Source organism: Numida meleagris, chromosome 2, assembly GCF_002078875.1.
Source record: "Numida meleagris isolate 19003 breed g44 Domestic line chromosome 2, NumMel1.0, whole genome shotgun sequence".
Taxonomy (NCBI): domain Eukaryota; kingdom Metazoa; phylum Chordata; class Aves; order Galliformes; family Numididae; genus Numida; species Numida meleagris.
In genome coordinates, this window is record NC_034410.1 from 93,258,145 (window position 1) to 93,270,984 (window position 12,840).

A 12,840-nucleotide genomic window follows, 5' to 3' on the forward strand; every position below is an offset into this window, starting at 1 on the left:
TTTGAGAGAAGGAGCTAGGACAAATCCCAACGCCCAGCCTACCTACAGTAAGGGAAAAACAAGTTATAGTGCACATCTGGAACAGTAAGATTCATTCTTTTAAATGGACTGCCACAGAAAGGTAGAAAATGTTGAAGTTTTAGGTAACTTGCAAGTTCCAATTTTCTGGTGTTCACCACCAGCTTAAATATTTCTACCCCGTTGCCTGCAGCTTTCATATATTTTCACATTTTGCTTAATTGTATCTTGCTTGGTTTGTTATTCACAATATTTCCTATTGTAAACGTTTTTAGAAAAGACACAAATATTAGAAAGACATACAGAACTGAGTTTTTCTTCATGGGGGTTTATTTCATGCTTTTTTCCATTATACAACGCAGCTTCAGAATCTGAGCTCGTTTTTTTCCCAAACAAGTAGCTGATGGTTTTCACAAAGACAAAGTAAATATCTTCCGCTTCTTTCTGAATGGCTTTGGCTCATCTCATAGTTTACAGATATTCACTGCTGGTAGACTCTGATACAAAAAAAAAAAAAAAAATCTAGCACACCATTTGTTCTAGATTTTTAACGTATCTGGAAACCAACAGCTTCCCAACATTACCTCTGAAACAATATCCTAATGGAAATAATTGACAGTTCTTTAAGGTCAGAGAAGAAGATAGTCTGTTCTGGTTTTGCTTATGTTATAATTACAAAAGGAATCATAGAATGGCCTGGGTTGAAAAGGACTATAATGATCATCTAGTCTCAACCCCCCTGCCAAGTGCAGGGTTGCCAACCACTAGACCATGCTCCACAACCTCCTTGGGCAACCTGTTCCAGTGCATCACCACCCTCTGTGTGAAAAACTTCCTCCTAATATCTAACCTAAACCTCCCCCTGTCTTAGTTTAAAATCATTCCCCCTTGTCCTATCACTATCCACCCATGTAAACAGTCGTATACCCTCCTGTTCATACGCTCCCTTCAAGTATTGGAAGGCCACAATGAGGTCTCCCCAAAGCCTTCTCTTCTCTAAGCTAAACAATCACAGTCCCCTCAACCTTTCTTCATGGGAGAGGTGCTCCAGTCCTCTGATCATCTTGGTGGCCCTCCTCTGTGCTCATTCCAAGAGTTCCACACCTTTCTTGTACTGAGGGCCCCAGGCCTGGACGCAGTACTCCAGATGGGGCCTCACAAGAGCTGAGTAGAGGGGGGCAATAAAATCCCTCTCCCTGCTGGCCAAAAGGAAGCTAGAGACAACTTTTTTTGCTTAGGAAGAAATCCTATCAGTTTTAAAAAAAAGAGTATTTATAAAGGCATCTTCTGAGATAATTACTATATCTATTCCATCTGATATGATAGGGAGGGTTTCTCTGAGACTAATGGGATCTTTTTTCACCTAAAGATGTTTTGCTTGATAAGAGTGGTGGATATTTGTTATAGCCTTTCTTTCACTTGAAAGTAACTCAGATATTTTGAAAGATGTAAAGAAAATAACTAGGCATCCCCACTCAAAGAACAAGGCTATCTTGCAAACCAATGTAACTAAAGCAGCATGCTGTCCTGGGAACAGCCAGGAGCTGTGGAACAATAATGTGAAAGAGTCAGCTCACTGCCTGTGGCTTAAGCAGAACATTTTCCTCCTGTAACAGTATATGGATGTCAACAAATACAGTTAGTCATGTATCTGATATGATAAAAGCCTGTGCTATAAATGAGCTTGTGGTTTGATCCTTATAGGATATGATGGAGATTGTTCAGCTGCTATTTTTCTTTTCTTTGAAGTTATTAAATTGAGTGCTATTTATACCAGAGGGTATGATTTACATCAGAATTGGCTCCCAATCTCTTTTGGAAGTGCCACTATCGCTTCACATTCTACTTTCCAGGAGGCAGGAGCACAACTGGCTGTGCGGAGTGACCCAGAGGGATTTTGTTATAGCAGAGATTCCTTCACCGTTCCTCCCAGTGGTGATGGAAGCAGCAATATTCTGCGTCATTGAGAAAGGTTGTAGGCAGATATAGGACAGGCTGTTTGACTCTTGTTCTTTAACAAACCCTTTCCATTTAGTGAGGAAAGATGGCAAAGAGTCCTACAGATTTATGTCAATTTATGATGTGCCACTTACATCACTTTAACTCAGAGTGCAACAGAGGCACGTGAAAGGTAGTGATAATGGATTGTTTACTCCTTACACAAGCTGAATCCACTCCTCCACATGCAATGAATTATGCAATTTCTACTAACATGATTCCATGGGATAATTTTTACTGGAACCCATGAAGTACTAGGTACATAAGGCAGGATTCAAATGAAGGCTGCAAAAATAAGCATCAATGTCTTTGTATTTAATAATTAACTCTAAATCTAAATTAAGGCTCCTTCAATTTGGCTTGTTGCTGTTGTTTATTTATATAAAGTGTGAAGTAGTGGGATGAAGAATTCCTAATTTAATTGTTGCTGTTTTACACATTTCTTCAAAAGGTTCCCAGTGCTGACTGTTGCTTCTGTTCATTTTACCTCTAACAAAAGCTTTAGGGTAACTTTTTTCTACATAACAATTAAAATATAATGGGAAATGTATTGAACAACATTCATTCACTGAAATATCTTATGAACCTAAATGATAGCCCCCACTCAATCTGGAGTCAGCATGCTGCTAGACATTGTAGACATACAGACACGAAATAAAAAAAAAGAAAATACTGGATAATTAGAAGGAAATATATCTGCTTTTAAGTAAAAAAATTTAAACTTGGATGGACATACAACCTCTGGCAAAAATATTGTAAAAACATTAGTAAGTCTGAGAAAATTAACACATCAATATTTGACTTTTGCAATAATAGAAAAAATATCTATAATAATATAAAAATGTTATGACCAAAACAGTAAATATACATAAGCTATTATGGGATTTAAAAAATAATAAACAGGAAATAAAAATGAGATACTGATTGTAAACTTCCACTAGTACATGTACAGATCAGTGTCAAAGAGCAGCAAGGAAATGATAATGATTTGTTTGTACAAAGGTCTTCTCTGTTTGGATCTGGATGACATCAAAGTAGAATACCTGACAGTTTCCCTTTGTTTGTTGGAGCATAATGTCATCTTACAGAAGCAAAGCCTTGCCTTTACAGAGACTTGGACTTATAGCATGAGAAGCTTATGTGTAAAACAAAGATGAAGAAAACCTAGCAAAAACGGAAGACTCTCCACAGTATTTCAATACTGTGTTTGAATTTCAAGCTCCATTACTAGTATATTCTGGAGCCAAAACAATTCAGGCTTTATGGAATCTGCTGAAGAGTTCTGAGCTCTGCTAAAACATTTTGGATAGATAGATCTAAATATCACTGAATATTGTTACCTAACATGAATGGAATTTGAGAAGTTTGTGTTAGGGAGCAGCAGATGATGCAGAGGTTCTCAGATTGTGATGATTCCAGCTGATATTATTCACAGTGTCTGCGAAGACAGAAGCTCTCAGCTGAGAAAGATAAGAGGGCTTAGTTTGCATGGCCCTATGCCTGAGCTAATAAATGCTGGCTCACAAATCTCATCATCTTGCTCCTCAAAGCTTCCAGTTTTACAGATAGTACAGACGGGCTCAAACATCCCTACTGTCATGGTGTGGAAATAACCTCAGAAACACAGAAGAAGGAGAAAAGACAGATCCCAATTCACGTATAGCTACAAAGGAAAACAACTGCATAAATTTACACCCAGAAATAGATAGGATGCTACTACAGTCTTTGGAATTGATAATGTAAAAGCTCCATGTAATGATTAGTTAAGAAAACAAACAAACAAAAAAAACACCCATAGCATTGCATCTGCTTTTCAAACATTAACACAGCATCAAGTAGGATACAAAAAACTGTAAATATTATCATGAAAAGATTGCAATGGCTATAGATATTGGAACTTTGTGAAAATATTTGTTAGCTTTTTATCTAAGAAAAGATGATAAAAACAACACCAAGGAGACCACTAGGCATTTAGAGTGTTACCTTGCATGTATGTTTATCAGACTTTTGTAATTTTTGGATGATGTACACTGCTTTGCTTTCCTTTACATTTGACGTAGATTCCTGATAGTGGATTTCATGACCACAGATGTAAATCCTAGTAAAGGTCTCAGGTTTATATATACTTTATAACGAATATCAAGAAAAATCAATCAGTGATTTTCATGATGACTTTGCAGGATATGCAACCGGAAAAAAAATAATCAAAATAGATGAATTGGTGGGTTTTCCTATTTGTTTTCAAAGATTACAATTTTGTTAATCAGTTTATGAATTGCTAGCTTTTCAAATTATTAAAAGGTCAAAACAATTTATTGCAAAATATGCAATACAAGATTTTGACTTTTTTCCACTTTTGCTCAGTGTTAGCAAGAATAAGACAGCTGTGTCAACTTCTACCTATGAAAACAAAACTGAGTGTAAAAATATATCTATGTAGTTGTTTCCCTATCATTTTAAATATCAACCATCACAACATGCCTTAAAGTACATGTCACGCTTTAGAGAAATGTTCTGGAATAGCAAAAGCATAACAAGGTGGATTTTGTGGTGGTTACAGCTTATTTTTATACAAGTGACCTATCAGTAATGACCTTGACTCAGGAACATTTCCTAGAAAATTAATAACTAGGAGGAATAAATGACCTGTAGAATAGCCCTGGGCCACCAGCTGTCCCAGCTGGCCATTAATCCCCCAGAACTGCTGCAGGTCTTATCATTACAGCTTAATTAATGTAATAATATGATGCATAAATGCTGAACTGCATTTTATTTTTGTATAATTGACCTTTTGGGAATATTTTATGAATGGAGAAAGGTAATATATGTTTTCTAGGTAGATGCTGCATTATTACTTTTATTCACAGTAAACAAATAAATTATGAAGAGCTCTTCATGTGTTTGTACATTTCACACTTCTGAGAGCTATCAGAAGTGAAGGGCAAGGGCATGATTAGAAAGACTCATTATGCACTGGTTCTATTCTTTGCTAAAACACATTCACACTTAGACAAAGCAGCCTATGAATTCTCATCAGGGCAGGCAACACTGAATTTTGCTGCTTCTGCCACAGGGAAGTTAAAGGGCCAAGAACAAGAGTAGAGCTGAGGTTTGCTATGACCTGGGAAAACATCCCTGGAGTCTTAAGCTTACTTCTCCTGTAGCCACTTGGGAATGAATTACTAAGGACATTGTCATGGATACTGGCAACAATTGCCATGAGAGTGGTGAATTCTGCTACTGATGTTGTTGCCTGAGCACAGCAGATGCTCCTTACGCTTGTTTCTTCAATGGCAATAGCAGGGTGAAAGATGGCTTTCCAGAGCTCTTGAGGAAACTGAGACATACACTTAAAAACAACCTTCATAAATATTAATTTCCTGCCAGCACTGCAGCACGCTATAGTGCCATTGGTCACAACTTAAACTTGCTTAGATCTTTAACTTGGTCATGCAGTTTCTAAAGCTGATTAGAGTTGTAGTCATTCACCTTTAATTAGGGAGTTTCTGATTGCCTTACTAGCTACATTTTGAAAATGATATCATTTGGTTATATATGGCTTGTTGCCAATAAAGTTGCATTTACTCAAAGGATAGCCAAAGATATTTCGTTTCTAGGTGACTCTTAAACTAATATTTATGCTCCTGAAGGGATTTAAATAGTATTTTGTCTATTTTATGACCAGATATCCTTAGTTTTCAGATGAATAGCCAGCTGCATTTTGAGCATCCATCTGCCTGTCATGTACAAATATATAGATTTGAATATAAATCTCATGCACTGTTTACATTAGATGACTATATTTTTTACCACTATTAAGAGCTCCCTCTCTCTCATTTAAAAAAACTAATAAGTTCACAACTTGAAACAAAAAATTCTCAGCTACAAATTATTTTTTTCGTATCCTGTATAAGATTTTCTAAGGAGATACCAATTGATTAGAAGAAGTCTTTCTGCTGCAAAAATCATGGTTTGTGAGTTTAATTTATGTTTATCAGATTCTTTTCATTTAAGAAAACAAATTAAAATAATCTGAAAACGTTGCTTTGTCAGGTATGTAAAATGGGACAACATATTCAGTAAGGTGAGTGGAAGGGAAGGAAGAAAAGTAATTAAATACTTTTGCTTTGATTTGATTTATCTTGTAATATCCTGCCTAATTCTGCCTGTTTACTAAATAAAGTATTAAATACATTAGTCTCATTTGTACCCCTGGGTGCAAAAATTGCATAAGAACTTGATACTGTAAAATATGTATGCTAACGTATATGTTATTTGTCACTAACACCTACTCACCGAATAACAGTCTTAAGTAAATCACACGTATTCTTCCATTAGATGCTGTAAAATAGAAAGTGATCGCCTTAAAATGAGTAAAAGTTGATCTATAACTTCTTGGGAAACCTCTCTTTTTCATTGTTGTCTCTTGTAATGAAATGAGAGTATCTTGCAGTGATTTTGTTTTTCCTGTATGGGGACCAGTCAGTTTTTATTCTCGAGCCCTCCTTAAACAAAGAAACAAACAAAACCAAATGAAAATGAAACAGATGCCAGCTTCATCCTCGCAGTTGTTGAAGCTGGTTGACCCTAAACTAAGATGGAATTTGATCTGTAGAAAAAGAGTGGCAGTATTAAAAATAATTTATTAAACTAATGCCATTATATCTCTATTGTATTTAAATGTTGAGAGGTTACAGTATCTGTAAGATTTTATGCACATTTGTTTATAAGCTAAACACTTAAACTATTGTACTGAGAGGTTTCTGTATCAGCTGTCTGCATCATGCTGTCTTTTATTGTGACTTTTAAGCTAAAACAGTATTTCTTTCTTAAAATGAAAGCATTATTTTCTTCATATTAAGAAAAATTGCAAAACTCTAACTTTCTTTCTTTTGAGCAAAGGAAAGAAATTAATTGGAACTCAGACAGTGATACCTTACCAGTATCAAGAGCGTGTGTGTCACTTGGGAGTTACAAGCTTGGGCCAAATCTGCAGAAAGCAGGGCAAAAAAAAAAAAAGTAGCAGAAACAGCACTATCAAAAAAATGCATTTTCACATATCAAGTTGAAACTGCATCACATTTGGCTTCTGTGGTTAGCTTGTTGTAACTTAATGTTATGGGAGAGGGAAGTTCGTCAGGCAGAAGTTTGTCTTTGATGCCAAGTAAAAATCAACACTATGAACAGGGAGTTTCTGTCTTCTGCTTAACCTGCACTTCTCCCTGCTGATGCTCTGATGAGGGGGAGGAAGTCAGTTGGAAATCAGTGAATAGCCTGGAGGGAAAGAGGGAAAGTGTAAGGTCAAGGAACAAAAAGCAGATGTTAGGATGTTGGAAAATAGGACCCTTGAGGAACAGGAGACAAAAAGGTTAGGTAAGAGCTATGAAACTGGAATAAAAACTGCTTTATCTCCTCACCATGCCCCAGCATTGTTTCTCTCTACTGTCAAGGGGAAAAAAAGAAAAAGAAATAAAAAAATAAAAGAAAGTTTCCATGCTAGATGAAATCTTAAACTACTTTCTTCCTTTTGAAATTGAGCATTTTAGCTGTCATCATTTCATACCATTTTCCTTAAGCTTGTTAAAGCCACTGTTTTGCTCCTGCGCTTAGTTTTTTTGTGAAGGCAGCCTCTCACTGGTAGCTCTGAAGCATCCTCTCTGAAGAGTGCAGCATATTGGAGAACATTTTAGGTATATGTTACCAAATACATGAACTAGATCAGGTAATTTCAAAGTGAGTGACCTAGGTTAATCAGTCTGACAGAGAAAACTGTGACAGGAAAAAAGTATGAAAATTTATCCCTGGTATATTTCCTGTGAGGTGTGCATTAAAAAAAGATCTCATGATCTCTCTTTTATTGTTGGTGTTGTTTTCCTGGGAGTGATTATTGTGGTCTCTTCTTGTTGCTGTATTAACGTATCTTGCCTGTGTAACTGCAAGTAGCAATTTGGAACAAATGGAGGATGGGGAGAAATCCAACTCCAATTTAAAAAAAAAAAAAGAGAGAGGACAGACATGAGGAAATCCTAAATTTGATGGAAATATTTGGACATATCCTTCAATATTCTGATTGGAATGGCAAGAAAACAATCTATATAAAATAATTATAAAATTGCTGCAAATTGCTTCATCCTCTTGCTGATGGTTTTGCTATGACATCTGAGGAAATCTCTCAACAGTATAAGTCTTTAGACAGAAAGGAACTTGCTTTTGAACCCTGATTTACACATAGTACAAATCCTCTGGAAATGAATCCATTATTTTAATCAGAGGAGACTGATGAATTTCTGTGTTAAATCAGTGAGTTTTCAAAGTCCACTGTGTAACTATTGAATAGTTAGTGAATGCTTACAGAAGTAGTACAGCATTACAACCTCCTTCCTCTCTACTCAGCACTGTAACACTGTCAGTTCTGGGCTCCCCAGTACAAGAGAGGCATGGACACACTGGAGAGAGTCCATTAAATGGCCACAAAGATGAGGAAGGGACTGATGCCCCCCCAGTATGAGGAGAGCTGGCACTGTTCTAGAAGAAGAGAATACTTGGAGAGATCTCATCAATATCTATAAATACCTAACAGGAGGGTGTAAAGAGAACACACCCAAGCCCCTGTCAGCAGAGCCCAGTGTCAGGACAAGAGGCAATGGGCATAAACTGGAGCATAGGATGTTCCCCATCTGAACACCAGGCAGCACTTCTGGGCTGTGCAGGCAACAGAACACTGGCACAGGCTGCCCAGTGGCTGTGGGGTCTCCTCGAAGACCTTCAAAAGCTTTCTGGGTCTCCTGCTTTTAGTGGCCTTGTTTAAGCAGGGAGGTAGAAACAGTTGGACCCAGAGGTCCCTTCGACCCTTAACCATTCCGTGATTACTGGTGATTATAAATTGAAACAACCCAAATAATCCACCCTAATTTGCCTTTGGAGCATTATAGAAAACATTGTTTACTTTTACAATTTGGTTAGAATTTCAGAACAAGATATGGGGAAGTGAGCTGCTGCTCAGAGAGCTGATTGAAAAAATCACATACATGTAATTGATATTGTGTTGAGTGTCTGAGGTTTTTCAGATTCTTCCCATCCCAGAAGAATATGCTACCTCACTTTTCCTTCAGAGTGGTACTCAACTTGAAGGCAATGCTAACAGAAAACTACTTTTGAAGAAGCTGTGGGCTAGAACTAGCATTTAGCCTTGCTTCTCAAATTCAAGAAATCCACATCTAATGTAGATTTGTCACCTACACAGTCATAGACAAAACAGTATTTTATAGTTAAAGCAATGAACCGATACAGATAAAGTTATCCAGGTTTGTTGTATAAATTATAACATATTTTTAGTCTATTTTCTCTTACATCTCAGTATTTCTTTTAAATAATGAATCTTTTTCAACATTTCTGCCCTCTCTCTCTTGCTTCTCTCTTCTGCCTCTTCCCCACGTGTATTTATAGAGTTGTCAACAGCAGATATCTAACAAATGATTTTCACAGCCCCAAACAAAGCCAAGTTTGAAAATGATGATGTTATTTGTCATATATTATTTCATCACAATTCTTTCTTAAACTGCAGTATCATGTTATTGTTGGGATGAAAATAAACAACTTTTATAGAGGGACATTTCTTTTGATGTATCATTTTTAGAATGAATTTGCAGCAGCATTTCAAGAAAGCCTCTATTGTACAGTGTGTGGATGATGTGCATTACTTCAAATCTTTGCTGCTGCATAAGTCTCGCTGTTATGAGCTTGCTTGTATCTCTTGCATAAATGTTCTTAAAGGATATCATGTATGTCAAAAATGACAGTATTATAAGACATAAACAGGCATTAATTTATTTTACTCTTAATGGCATAAAGGTTCATTTAATGTTTGAGAGTTAGTCAGTACACTCTTCTGGACATTAGATAGCACTGGACTGCATATCAGATGTTGGATTCACCTCTGCGCTGACATATCTAAAACAGTCGCCTGTATCTTTGACTTGTTATCTAGACTACTGTAGCTGGGAGAGAAACAAGTGTTTAGAAGACACATTTTAACTTATTCTGAAGACTTAGGGTACATATCTAACTTTAAATGAGAAGATCAGATGAGTTCTCTCTGAGCACTGACTTCCCCATTCACTTTTCTTTTTACCTTTTTTTTTTTTTTTTTCCTTTTTTTCCTGGAGATATTCAGTGAAGGGGTGTAGGGTGAGCAGCCCGTGTCTTTTGCAGGCCAGCATCAGACATGGAAGGAAATATTTCAATAGTTTAATGTTTTAAATATTTATTTTTTTAATTGTTGATACTTAAAACTTTTTTTTTCCCTGTTGATTGTTGTTCTGTGTTTTAACATTTAAAAGCAAATATTTTGTTTTTTTAATTATCTTAGTAACAGCTGTTTTCATTCTGGAAATAATCTTAACTTTTTTTGTTCAATTTGTCCTGTCTAATGCTCTCAAGCATCCTAACTTCACCTAAAGGAAAGTTACATTTTTTGGTAGAAAATGCTAATTCAGAGACAGATTTATTTATTTTTTTTTAATTATTAGTTTGCTACTGTATCAGAGGTCAAGAGGCAGCTACCTGGAAAATGCTGGGCACATCGCTCCTGAAACGTGAACTGCCAAGGTATGAGGAATCTGGAGGTACGAGCAGGTACAATGACCAGAAATTTGCTATTATTTTCATTGCTTCAAGAGATTTCTTGTGTTTGTCTAGGAAGTTTTGATCCCATCAATCCCCATCCTATTTAATATCTTTATTGGTGATCTGGATGAGGGGATTGAGTGCACCCTCAGTAAGTTCACAGATTACATCAAATTGGGAGGAAGTGTCAATCTCTCTGAGGGTAGGAAAGCCCTACAAAGAGATCTGGACAGGCTGGATAGCTGGGAAGAAGGCAGTGGGATGAATTTCATCAAGACCCGGTGCCAGATCCAGCACGTTGGCCACAACGGTGCCAGGCAGTGCTACCGGCTTGGGGCAGAACGCAGAGAGGAAAATGATCTGGGGGTGTTGGTCAGCACTCAGCTGAACATAAGCCAGCAGTGTGCCCAGGTGGCCAAAATGGCTAATGGCAGCCTGGCTTGTATCAGAAATAATGTAGCCAAGAGGACCGGGGAGATGATTTTTCCCCTATACCCATCTCTGGTGAGACTGCACCTTGAGTACTGTGTTCAGATTTGGGCCCCTCACTACAAGAAAGACATTGAGGCCCTAGAGCATGTCCAGAGAAGGGCAAGGAAGCTGGTGAGGGGTCAGGAGCACAAGTCATATGAGGAGAGGCTGAGGAAACAGGGATTGTTCAATCTAGAGAGGCTTATGGAGACCTTATAGCCCTCTACAACTACCTGAAAAGTGGTTGTAGCAAAGTGGGTGTCAGCCTCTTCTCCTGGGTAGCTAGCAATAGGACAAGAGGGAATGGCCTCAAGATGTGCCAGGGAAGGCTCAGGTTGGATTTCTGGAAAAACTTCTTCTCCAAAAGAGTGATTAGTCCCTGGAACAGGCTGCCCAGGGAGGTTGTTTAGTCATTGTTCCTGGAGGTCTTCAAGAAACTTGGAAATGTTGTACTAAGGAACATAGTTTAGTGGGCAACACTGGCAGTAGGTGGACAGTTGAACTAGATTATCTTAGAAGTCTTTTCCAGCCTTAATAATTCTACAATATCAATAAATCACTTTTACAGAGAATTGTCAGAAGAAAAACTGAGAAATTCTCTGCAATCTCTTTGTTACTTTTAGCAGCAGTGCATGTCTCTCATGAGTCAAATGAGCTTTGGGATAACTGTAACTTGTTTAATTTTTTGGTTATATTGCAAAACTGTGTGGATTTGAGATAATGAAGAAGGGGTGCAGAGCTCACTAGGGACAATTTTCTGCCTTCTTGGCTGTCAGATGTAATTCCATGTTTGTAGGACTGGCATGGGTCAGCACAGGCAAACTCACTTTGGTTCATGATGAGCTCTTTTTTTGTATTTACCTGTTGCTGTTATCATGTGAATATCTGTAATGCTATAATGGGATGGAAAGTACCACAAAAATAGCGGGATAGCAAAGTCTTTGGCTACAGCAAATGAGAACAAGCCCAAATGCAGCAGCCATGAATACAGAAATGAAAGAAAAGAGCTGCTTACCTTTGGAAGGCCTCAGGTAGGCAGGGATCTCCAGAAAGAGATGCTCTCACCTCCCCCTGCCAACCCTTAAATGAGGTCTGGGAAGGGGTGGATCCTAGCTCCACCCCTTCCAGTCACAGGTACATTGCATGCACCTAAACTCCCCTGGGTTGGCCCTGCCTTCCCACCAGGTACTCAATCACTGGTTCAGGCTGTGACTTAGCATTTTCACTACAATATCTTACAAAGGATCTAGAGATGGAGACAGATTTATTTTTGTGGTAAAATAGGAGAAAAATGCTGAAACCAAAAGCCCCATGTTTGTTGACAATTAGAAAATACATCTATCAATTGCCATGTTTTCTGGAAATGCAAAGTATCAGAAATACATTAACTGCATAAACATTCTCTGAAGCATTTGTTGCAGCATGACTCTCATGTTAAATGGATGAATATTTTTGTTCTTACATCTATTACCTTTCAGTAGTACTATTTAGAAAGCTTACTTGAGTGAATTTATTTTTCTGGGAATACATCAATCCTATGAGTCAAAATAACACTTCTTTTGTGTGCCAAGGATATCCATTGTATTTATCTGTATATGAAAGAAATATATTTACCATTTGAAATATAACACCTTGTAGCACCCCATATTCCTCATGCGAGACCGGACAGCAGAAATACACCAATATGATGTGCTGCAATGCCATTTATTAGTTTGCCAATAACAGGTT

General features: G+C 37.5%; 1 long non-coding RNA gene across 1 annotated transcript; it reads right to left on the minus strand.

Annotated features, from left to right (window-relative positions):
• LOC110393033 lies at window positions 339-12,156 on the minus strand. The gene is made up of 4 exons (XR_002434752.1): window positions 12,128-12,156; window positions 6,957-7,006; window positions 6,313-6,357; window positions 339-515 (listed from the first exon to the last, which is right to left on the minus strand). It is a non-coding gene; the product is annotated as an uncharacterized LOC110393033 (long non-coding RNA).